Source organism: Canis lupus, chromosome 5 (assembly GCF_048164855.1).
Source record: "Canis lupus baileyi chromosome 5, mCanLup2.hap1, whole genome shotgun sequence".
Classification (NCBI taxonomy): Eukaryota; Metazoa; Chordata; class Mammalia; order Carnivora; family Canidae; genus Canis; species Canis lupus.
In genome coordinates, this window is record NC_132842.1 from 43,975,080 (window position 1) to 43,985,110 (window position 10,031).

Consider the following 10,031-nt stretch of genomic DNA (forward strand, 5'->3'; position numbering starts at 1 on the left):
ATGTGGTAGTGACTAGCTCTCAAACCCCAAACACCTACTCAGCCTCAAAAACCCTAACTATGATGACTCCTTTTTATCACTTGCAAGAAAATAAGAGTTAATCTTTTGATTTTCATCTTCTGAGCTTTATTCCCCAGCAAGTGAAACCAGCCATAGTGTTGTCAACCACTGAGACTTCTTTAAATATTCAGTGGCTAGCTGAGGGACAGTTTAATTCATTATTCTTCAAGGACTAAAAAGTGTGCTCACTAAACAAAGCAAAAAAGTGTACACACTAATTGAACAAATTTGTAAAACACTGTTACTGTGGGCTACATATAAGTGTATGTCCTTTAAGCATTAGCACCATTTTCTAACTATTCCTAGAGAGCATCTCCGTCCAACAGAACTTTCTGAAATGATGAGAATGTCCTAGGTCTGCGCTATCCAATAGAGTAGCCAACAGTACATGGGACTACCAAGCACTTAAAATGCAAGAAATTGCATTTTTTATTTCATTTAGTTTTTTAAAAAGCTTACTTATTTATTCTTAGTAAGTTCTACATCCAATGTGGGGCTCAAAATCATGACCCTAAGATCAAGAGTCTCACGCTCTTATGACTGAGCCAGCCAAGCACCCCAATTTTCATTTAGTTTTAATGAATTCAAATTGCCATGTCTTGCTAGTGGCTCCTGGTTTGCACAGGGCAGTTATTGGCAGTAAATGACATCTGGATACTCTACCAATGTTTAGAGTCATCAAAAGTTCACTTATGTGCAGCGTCTCTGTGAACTTCACTAATTCAGTAAATTATTCTGAGCTTGTTTATTGTACCCAAGGTGACAGGGATAATAGATCATGGCATTTTCTTCCTCTCTAAGCTTAGAAGTGGCTTTATAATCTTTCTCACTACTAGGCTCTAGAAAGTCACTGAGAGAAGTAAGCAGTATGCTAATATTTACTGTGGACTAACTATGTGCTGAACATCCAATCAAGTGTCACCTCAGAATTAAATCCTAGTCATTCTAACAACAGATCTGCATTTTCTTCTTTGTCTCAGGAACCAAGATATTCTTCTTCATTTTTTTCCTACCATTCTGAGAAAGAATCTCAGGGACATATTGTCAGAATGAAGGAATAAAGAAAATCAGTAGGCATTTGCCAAATCTGCCCCAATAAGCTTATAAGCAAATGATGAAAAAGAGGTAAGTATATATTCGACATAAATATGCACAAAATGATTAAAACCTCCTAAAAGGGTGTGAAGGTTGAAGTTTCGACTTTGCATTCCAGTGGCTGGGAGAGGGTGGGAAATGGTGAGGAAAAGCATAATTATGAGTTTAAGCTGTACTGTGTGAGGAAGAACTGCCAGAGGCATACAAAGTCATCAGGGGGGGAAAAAAAAGGATACCACTATGCTCTTTCAATATCTTGTTCTTAAAAAACAAAAGTAATCATTCCTGGAACTCTGATAAGAAAGGTTCCAGTAGGCAGGTCAGCTGAGGTTCAGCCAGGAAGGCTATTTACTTAACAGTGTGCTGCCGGGATTGAAGGGAAAGAGACACTCTTATTTTGAAACTCAACCGAAACTATAACCCATGGGAAAAGGATTCACACATTTTCTAGGGAGAAGCAGATGTCATCAATAATAATAACAACCCTACATAGCTACTGGGGTTATAAGATTCACGGATGAGAACTCCTACCATATTCATATATGATAAATGCCATCTTTCTCTTTACATAAAGGTAATAATGCATTTTCAAATCATCAGATAGCTAAGAAATATATGATCTTTCAAACCTAAGTTAGGAGATGAATTCTCTGAGGCTAAAAGGTGCTCATGTGAGGCTCTCACAGGTACAGATTTCATTTTGTTGCAACAAATATGCATGAAGTGGGTGCCAGGCACTATGCCAGATGCCGGGTGTAAATTGGGGGATGAAAGAGACACAGTCCTTGTCCTCATTGAGCTTAGATTCTAGCAGGGGGGACACATCTAAAAAATAAATGCCATAATAAATATCTAATTAATGCCTTAAAGGGAAACCACAGCATGCTATGGGAGACAAAAAATGGGGAGAATGTAATTTAGGCTGGACAGCCAGGGGAAGTATAGATCTCCTAGTTTCTCTCTCACTGCCAGTTAAACAGATTCCATTCAGCTGTCTATCAAGGATTTCTCCAAGCAAAATAATTCTGTAAGCATCCAAGTCATTTAAGTATTATTTAAGGATTTTGTGGTCAGAAGCATTATTCAATTTCCATCCTTGACATGTGAGTCAAAAACTTTTTTCACTCCTAGCACCCTGTACCACAAAAAAATAACAACGCAATCCATATGTCATTCCCTTCAGATCTTGATAAGGTTCCTGAAACCTCCCTTATTCCATGCTCTGCAGAAGCCAAAGTCCATTCCAACACTTTGCAAATTCCCAAGGAGTTTATGGCCTCATGGTCACCTCTGGCCTCAAACTCCTGCTTTTGCCGTCGGTTTAGATTATTGAATATATTACTCCCTGTAAATGTGGTTTCTGTTCCACGCCATGTGAACCCAGCTGTGGAATTCAGCCTCCTTTATGATTGCTACAGGACTCCCACTCTCACAGGACATTTGTGTGTATTTTGAAGATCTGAGGGGGTAGGGGTGAAAAAGTTTGCATTTGTCAGCATAAGTCAACTGCTATAACAATCAAGCCTCAACGGCAATAACTTAGCAATAGCAAAAGGATATTCTCTTACTCATATCATTGTCCCATGGAGGTGGCAAGGGGACAGACAGAGCCTTCGTGCATCTGGTGGCTCTAAGTTCAGTTGGGGTCATGGCGCCCTCCACTTGGTCTTCTACGGCCAGCCTGCAGGAGAGGGAAGAGAGTGGAGGTTACAGGGGTAGCTGTGTAAGCCAGGCCTGGAGGGGGCGGCCCCACCCCTGCCGGATCCCATTGGCTAGAACTAGCCACGTGACTGTACCTAACTGCAAGGGACGCTGGGAAACGTAGTCCAGTTTCCAGCCCATGAAGAAAACGGGTTTGGTAGAGCACCTGATCTGTCCCTGTCACAGGACCTGCGCCGCGGAAACACAACTTCAAATTTAATGTTACATCGCCTAAGTTTAGGAATTCCTTGGCCTTTTCACTACTGGGGAGTTTTTAATGTAACGTCGAGCCTCACGCTGACATTCTTCTCTCTCCCTTCCTTCCTTCTACCCTTTTCTCTCATCCCTAACCCAACACTAATTAATTAATTTTTTTTTCTAAAAAAGTTTTGTAACTCTTTCTCATCGCCTCGATCTCCCACAGATTCCTGAAGCTCTCACCAACCATCAAATGTCCTATCGGAGAAAGAAGTGTTTCACTGGGGAACTCCATGGGCCATCGAATTCGAAGCATCTGAGATACCACATGTGTGTCTGCTTTTCAAACGGACTTAAATGTATTCTGGAGAATATGAAGCCTCAAGATAAAAATAATCTACTTCTGGCTCAGGACAATTCCCACAGGAGCCACCTCTGTGCTCTCCTTCTTCTTTTGGGGGAAGAGTTCCTTTGTACCCCATTTCTCCAATATGCTGCCTAAATCCTACAAATATGATTGGTGTGTGTGTGTGTGTACAAGCATGTTACATTCTTTCTTTTCTCTTTGCTGGTGAAACTGAACTGTGGGTCCCCAAATCCTGCCATGTCCTCCACTTGCAGACAGAAGCAGAAGCAAGAGGCAGAGAGGAAAAGTGAACTAGGGGTTTGGGGCCCCTCAGTCACTCTTTTCCTGGTCCTTCCTGGTTATATGAGCCAATAGGTGCCCTTCCCTCTCTGACCTAGTGCACATATATCTGTCACTTACAGACCATATGTGGCAATTTTCCTGAAGAGTCATTGTTTGCTATCAAATTTGTACAACCGGGCAGCCCAGGTGGCTCAGCGGTTTAGCCCCTGCCTTCAGCCCAGGGCCTAATCCCGGAGACCTGGGATCGAGTCCCACGTCAGGCTCCCTGCATGGAGCCTGCTTCTCCCTCTGCCTGTATCTCTGCCTCTCTCTCTCTCTCTCTGTATCTCTCATGAATAAATAAATAAAATCTAAAAAAAAAAAAAAAAAGACAAATTTGTACAACCCCCCAAACATTATTTTTATTTTAAATCATATATATATAAATATGTAATATATATAATATATTATATACGTGTGTAAAATTGGATAGAACCCTGCCTAGGGATGCCTGGGTGGCTCAGTGGTTGAGCGTCTGCCTTTGGCTCAGGGCATGATCCTGGGGTCCTGGGACTGAGTCTGCCATCGGGCTCCCAGCATGGAGCCTGCTTCTCCCTCTGCCTGTGTCTCTGCCTCTCTTTCTGTGTCTCTGATGAATAAATAAATAAAATCTTGAAAAAAAAAAAAGAACACCTGCCTATAGCTAGATGCCCAGTTCTGTACATACTCCTCCTCACTTAGAGGTGCTTAGATAGCAAAGATGAAGAACACACCCTATTCTCAGTTTGAGGAAGGGTCTAACTCCTTCATGGAAGAAGTTTTGCCTGGGGACCCATGACATAATGAGCCTTTAATGCGCTTTCTAGCTGGATGGACTTTTGGGGAGTGGGGCAATAGAAGCTGGGATATACAATGGAGTATACATCTGAAAAGTCTGCTGAGCCATGTGGCGTCAGGAAAACTGGTCCTGTTTGCTTCCTGGAGGTTGTGATAAAATTTATAAATAATTTACAACACAAGGACTTCAAGAGAGGCTTATAGGAAAGAAAACTCAGTGCTATCTCAAGCTGCTGGGAGCAAGCTGCTAGTCCTCAGCTACCTACCTCCCCCACTACAAGTGCCAGTCTTGAATGGAAAGGAAACACTTGTAGCTCCATTTCCTCCCTCTTGGGCACAAGCAGCTCTAAAAAAAGAAGCAATGTGAACAGAATGCCTGAGAGAGAGCTGTAGCTAGGGTTTGCAAACTGATGAGGAAGCAATAGTGTTAGAAATAGTTTGAGATTAGGGCAAGCAAAGAGATTGGCAAATTAGAAAATATATTCTACAGGGACAGAAACATCAGATAGGATCTACCTCACTACATGTTTTGTTTTGTGATGTTTTTCCTTCCTTTGTCTCACAGTTGAAATTAGCATTATCTTTGCATCTAACCATTGCCTGCTTCTTGCTTTTTTCTTCTTATACCTGGGAGTTTCTATTTGTATTTTAGCCACCTTGTTTGAGTAGATAGATGATCAGCCACAGCAGGATATGGGTGGTTTTTTTTTTTTTTTTCAAGTGAGACTGAGCACAAGTCTAGCCCCATAACCAAGGGGGGCTGGTGTCCCACATAAACATCTGCCCATGATTTTCATTTGTTTTCCACAGATTTTCACAAATAAAGGGATCCAGGGCTCTGTGAGGAGGCTACTGTCAAATATGTCAGTCTTATTTTCCTCTATGTGAAATTTGAAAATCAAATTTTAGGAAAATAACCAAAATGACTTACATTGGTGTTGGTTAGGATCATTGGGTTTATCATATAAAAACTTGTTTTTGGTTTCTGATTTGGGATTGATTTTAAAAATAAATTGTTAAACATGATGTTTCAGCTGTTACATGTGATGTTTTTGGAAATTCATAGGTTGTATTCTAATCTCCATCACTGTAAATGATTTCCATATTACTCTGATTATAATTAATCTAAGAGAGAAAGTAGAACTCATATTTTTAAAGAAAGCTCTAAAGTCACCACATTTGCTGTGGTGGTTTTAGTTTGGCAAACACTGTTATAAAATCACTGCATAGCCCGTGTCCTGTGATCTGCTAATACTCAGATATATACCATACTCCTGGGCATGGCGACTTACTCCTGTACTTTTAGTCTGTGCAAAATCCAAATACTGTGATAATAACCAGAGAAATAGTAATGGTAAGTTGGCTGGTCCCAGGTGTCCAAAGCGCAACTCAACTGGGTTATAGAATAACTAGGTTGTCCAGCATCATCTATGTACTCATTTCCCAAACAGGCTACACATCATAAACACCTAGAGAGGTTTAAAATGTTTAAAATGTTTCCCAGAAAAAAAATAAAATAAAATGTTTCCCAGTTTATTTTTAAATTTAAATGGAGTAAGGGGCACCTGGGTGGTTCTGTCGGTTAAGTGTACAACTTGTGATTTCAGCTCAGGTCATGATCTCAGAGTCATGGGATCCAGCTTCACATGGGATTCTGAGCTCTGCAGTGGAGACTGCTTGGGATTTTCTCTCTCCATCTGCCCTGTCCCTCCCCCTGCTCATGTGTATGCTCCTGCACAGAGTTCTCTCTCTCTCTCTCAAAAATAAATAAATAAATAAAAACCTTTAAGTAGAGTAAAAGTCACTTTTCAGTGTCAAGTTCTATGCATTGGGACAAAGGCTCGTTACTGTCATCACAGTCAAGATCCAAAACTGTTTCATCACGCCTCCCCAAATTCCCTGTGCTATCTCCCCCCCCTTCTTTTTTTTAAAAGAAGATTTTATTTTTTTAATTCACGAGAGACACAGAGACATAGGCAGAGGGAGAAGCAGGCTCCCTATGGGGAACCTGAAGCAAGACTTGATCCCAAGACCCAGGACTCATGCCCTGAGCCAAAGGCAGATGCTCAATAACTAAGCCACTCCAGCACCCTATGCTATCTCTTTTTACCCAAAACTAACTACCCTCCACCCTTACACTCTAAAAAACAATGAATCTGCATTTTCCAGAATGTCATATAAGTGGAATACAGTATGGAAAGTGGATTCCTCCACTAAAGGTTCATCCTTGTTTTTTTTGTTTTTGTTTTTGAGAAAACATGTGTGAGCAGGGGGAAGGGCAGAGGGAGAGAGAGAAGCTTGAGCAAACCCCATGCTCAGCATGCAGCCCAACATGGGACTTGATCTCATGACTATGAGATTCTGACATGAGCCAAAATCAAGAATTGGGCACTTAATTCCCTGAGCCACCCAGAAGCCCCTCATCCTCATTTTTGTTCAAAAACTTATCCCATTTTAATTGCTGAGTACCATTCCATTATAGGGATTTATCACAGTTTGTTTTATATCTCCAACTGAGAGATACTTCAGTTATTCCCAAGTTTGGATGATTATGAGTAAAGCTGCTATAATCATTCATATATAGATCTCTGGTGGACACACATTATCATTTCTTCTGGGAACAGAATATCTAGGAATGGGATACCTGGAAACTTGTAGAAAACATTTCTATACTCACTGAATTACAATCACTTGGGTGTGAGGCCTTGGAATATATACTTTTAAAATGCTCCGCAGGTATGAATTCTTAATGGGTGCAGAGTGTCCTTTCAGGGTGATGAAAAGGTCTTAGAAAGAGATATAGGTTATGGATACACAGCACTGTGAATGTATGAAATGCCACTGAAATGTACGCTTTAAAATGATTAATAGTTAATATTATAGTATATAAATTTTACCTCAACTAAAAGCGATGCTTCCCAGGTGATTCTGATGTTGGGAAGTCCTGATCTTAGGAGGCTTTCATATTCAAGTTGTCTGTATTTGTTAGACGCTGGCCTCAAGATAACAGCCTCGGAAGTGGGCCCTATCTTCAACTCATGGATCTGTAACAAAAGGAATTTTCTTTAGAAAGTTTGGGGAGTCTTAATAACTTTTGGTGGTTAGAAGGTAAACCTGTAGTTTAAGTGCTCTTGGAGGGTGCTCCTGGTTGGAACGGATCTAGAATTCTAGGTCACCACAATTCTGCTTTGGTGTAAGCAGAGCTCTAAGGAATTGGCATTAAGCCCGGGTCCAGCTTCTCCTGGAGCAGAGCTGTGTGGCTGGCATTCTTCTCACGGAAGGTTACCAGGGACATGCCAGCTCTAGAGTCTGTTGAGACATTTTACAGAATAACTGTGGATGCTTGCGATTGGCTGCCTATCAATTCCCATCCCTCTGGGGTTTTTACTTTTCATCAGCAGAGATAGAGCTGCTTACTGCAACAGATGAATAGACCACACCTCATTACACTGGCACAAGATAACCTTACATTCATAGCCCTGACTGTGCTCGAGTATGTCTAGCCCTGCAGATATGAGCCAAACCAGTCAGACAGGGTGTGAGATTAAAAAAAAAAAAAAAAAAAAAAAGCATAGGACAATGAAATGAGTGACCTTAGTCTTAGTTCTGGATTTTTCTTTTGCTGGAAAGACTGAAGTGGAGGGACAAAGAATAGATTCTCTGGGTCTCTTGGGTCCTCCATTTCCTATTCAAATCCAGAGTCTACAGACTCTGTTTCCCTCAAAATCCCTATATCCTTATGCTTTCTGTTTTTGTTTTTCTGTATCACTTGTGTTTCTAGCCACCTTTGAAACCAGAGGATCATCCTACATGAACATCTTCTTCTGGGATTTGTGTGTTCCCAGCTGTTTCGTCAATGAGGGGACAAGCAGAGAGAGAAGATAGTTGGGAACTGGAGCTCAGAGTCGAACTCAATCCCTCAGGGTTTCCCTAAGCCCCAGTGAACTGTGGAAAGTCCTTCCGAAAGGCAGGCGTCATCCCAAGCTCCATGCATCTCTGGGAGGACTGAATCTTAGAATCTGAAAAAGACACACTTTGGCCTTTTTCTTACTAGCTCCAAAGAACCCTGTCTAGTATGTCAGGGGAGTCCTTTCTCTACCTTTTCCTTTCTCCCTGAAATAGAAAGATAGATTGGATAGAATGGATAGATAGATTGGTCTCAATACTGCAGAATTTTTGACACTTGTCTTTTACTCGTCTGGCCATCATTGCCTTTTCCCTATTAAGTTTCATGAGCTGAAACATGAAGGGGAGAAAGGCAGATAAGACTGTACTTGAGATAAAGCAGAGGTGGAAGGATGGCCTGGAGAAGGGGGTGCTTTGTATGATGTGGGGGAAGGAAAAAGAGAGATTGGGAGGGGGGGTAGTATCACAAGGAGGTCACAGTTCAGTCTGGAACCGGTGAGGAAGAGATCACTGACTCAGCTTCCTGTCTACCTAGACTGCATCTGATCATGAGAAAAAATGAATTTACAGCCCTCCCCCGCCCCCACACCTTGACTTTCTTGCCCGGGAGCGGTTACTACAGATTGGTCATGGGGATGAGGGACAATCAGGAAAACTTGTAGGCAAGACCATTTGTTTGGCTGACTTTTTATCTTCCTTCCTGGACTTCTTCCCCCAGAACTCAGTGTCTTTAGAGACTCCTAGGGTGGAGAGCTCTGGGGCTGTCTACCTCAGCAAGACTTTAGGTACTTCACCATTTCTGACCACTCTTCTTTCCTCAATCTTATTTTTCTTGTATCATCTCTTCCCTTTAGAACTGGTATGAAATTGGGCTGAAGGTGTGGCAAATGGCACAATCTTAAGATGTTCACTCTCTCTCTGCTTCCACGTGATATTTTCTTCTACCCTCACTATTACCCGAAGAAACAAGCAGGGCAGAAGTGTGAGGAAACATGGTAGTGATTTTGGTGGAGATATATTTTTGGATGCGGGAACATAATGTGTATTACATAGGAAACTGACTTGACTCTATCGACTTGTATACATGAAAGGTCAAAATTCTGGAGTATTTATATGGAAGCATAAAGTTAACACGCTTATACATCCGTCTATGCATTCAATAAATATTTATGGAGCCTTCCTATGCACCCACTATTGTTCTATATGATTACTATACCATATGCTGGAAAGGAGAGGAGGAAGAGACAAAGAGAAGGGAGATAAATAACTGCCTTAAGGTAGTTAACATCTGGGATTCATGCGAGAGAGATTGAACATCTTGTCTGGTGCACACAATGATGATCCCTAAGGAAAACAATACAAGTGCTTCACTGCCTATAAAGGAGACCAAGAGAGTACATAATGACATCTTGGCAAATCATACCTCAAGGAACATTTCCCACAAGGTTGTGGTTATCTGGGTCCACACCCCCCCTTGGTTGTAACGGTGGTGAGCAGACCATGTTCTGTCATTAGTAAAAGCTCTTTTTGTGGGAACAGTGGTGTACTTGTGGACAGAAGTTCACGGTGAGTTCTATTTATAGCTTCTGATGACTCATTAATATGT

General features: G+C 41.5%; 1 long non-coding RNA gene across 7 annotated transcripts in view; it reads right to left on the reverse strand.

The window, feature by feature from the left end:
• LOC140633632 (uncharacterized) overlaps window positions 1–9,996 on the reverse strand; it is a 36,005-nt gene extending 26,009 nt beyond the window's left edge. For 6 of the 7 annotated variants that reach the window (XR_012031201.1, XR_012031199.1, XR_012031200.1 and 3 more), the window contains exons 1-3: window positions 9,849–9,996; window positions 7,417–7,563; window positions 2,724–2,836 (exon numbers count right to left, since the gene is read on the reverse strand). This is a non-coding gene — a long non-coding RNA (uncharacterized lncRNA). Of the gene's footprint in view, window positions 1–1,798; window positions 2,615–2,723; window positions 2,837–7,416; window positions 7,564–9,848 lie in introns of those variants that run through there. The other variant, XR_012031204.1, reaches the window with a different exon arrangement.
• Window positions 9,997–10,031: the final 35 nt, after the last annotated feature.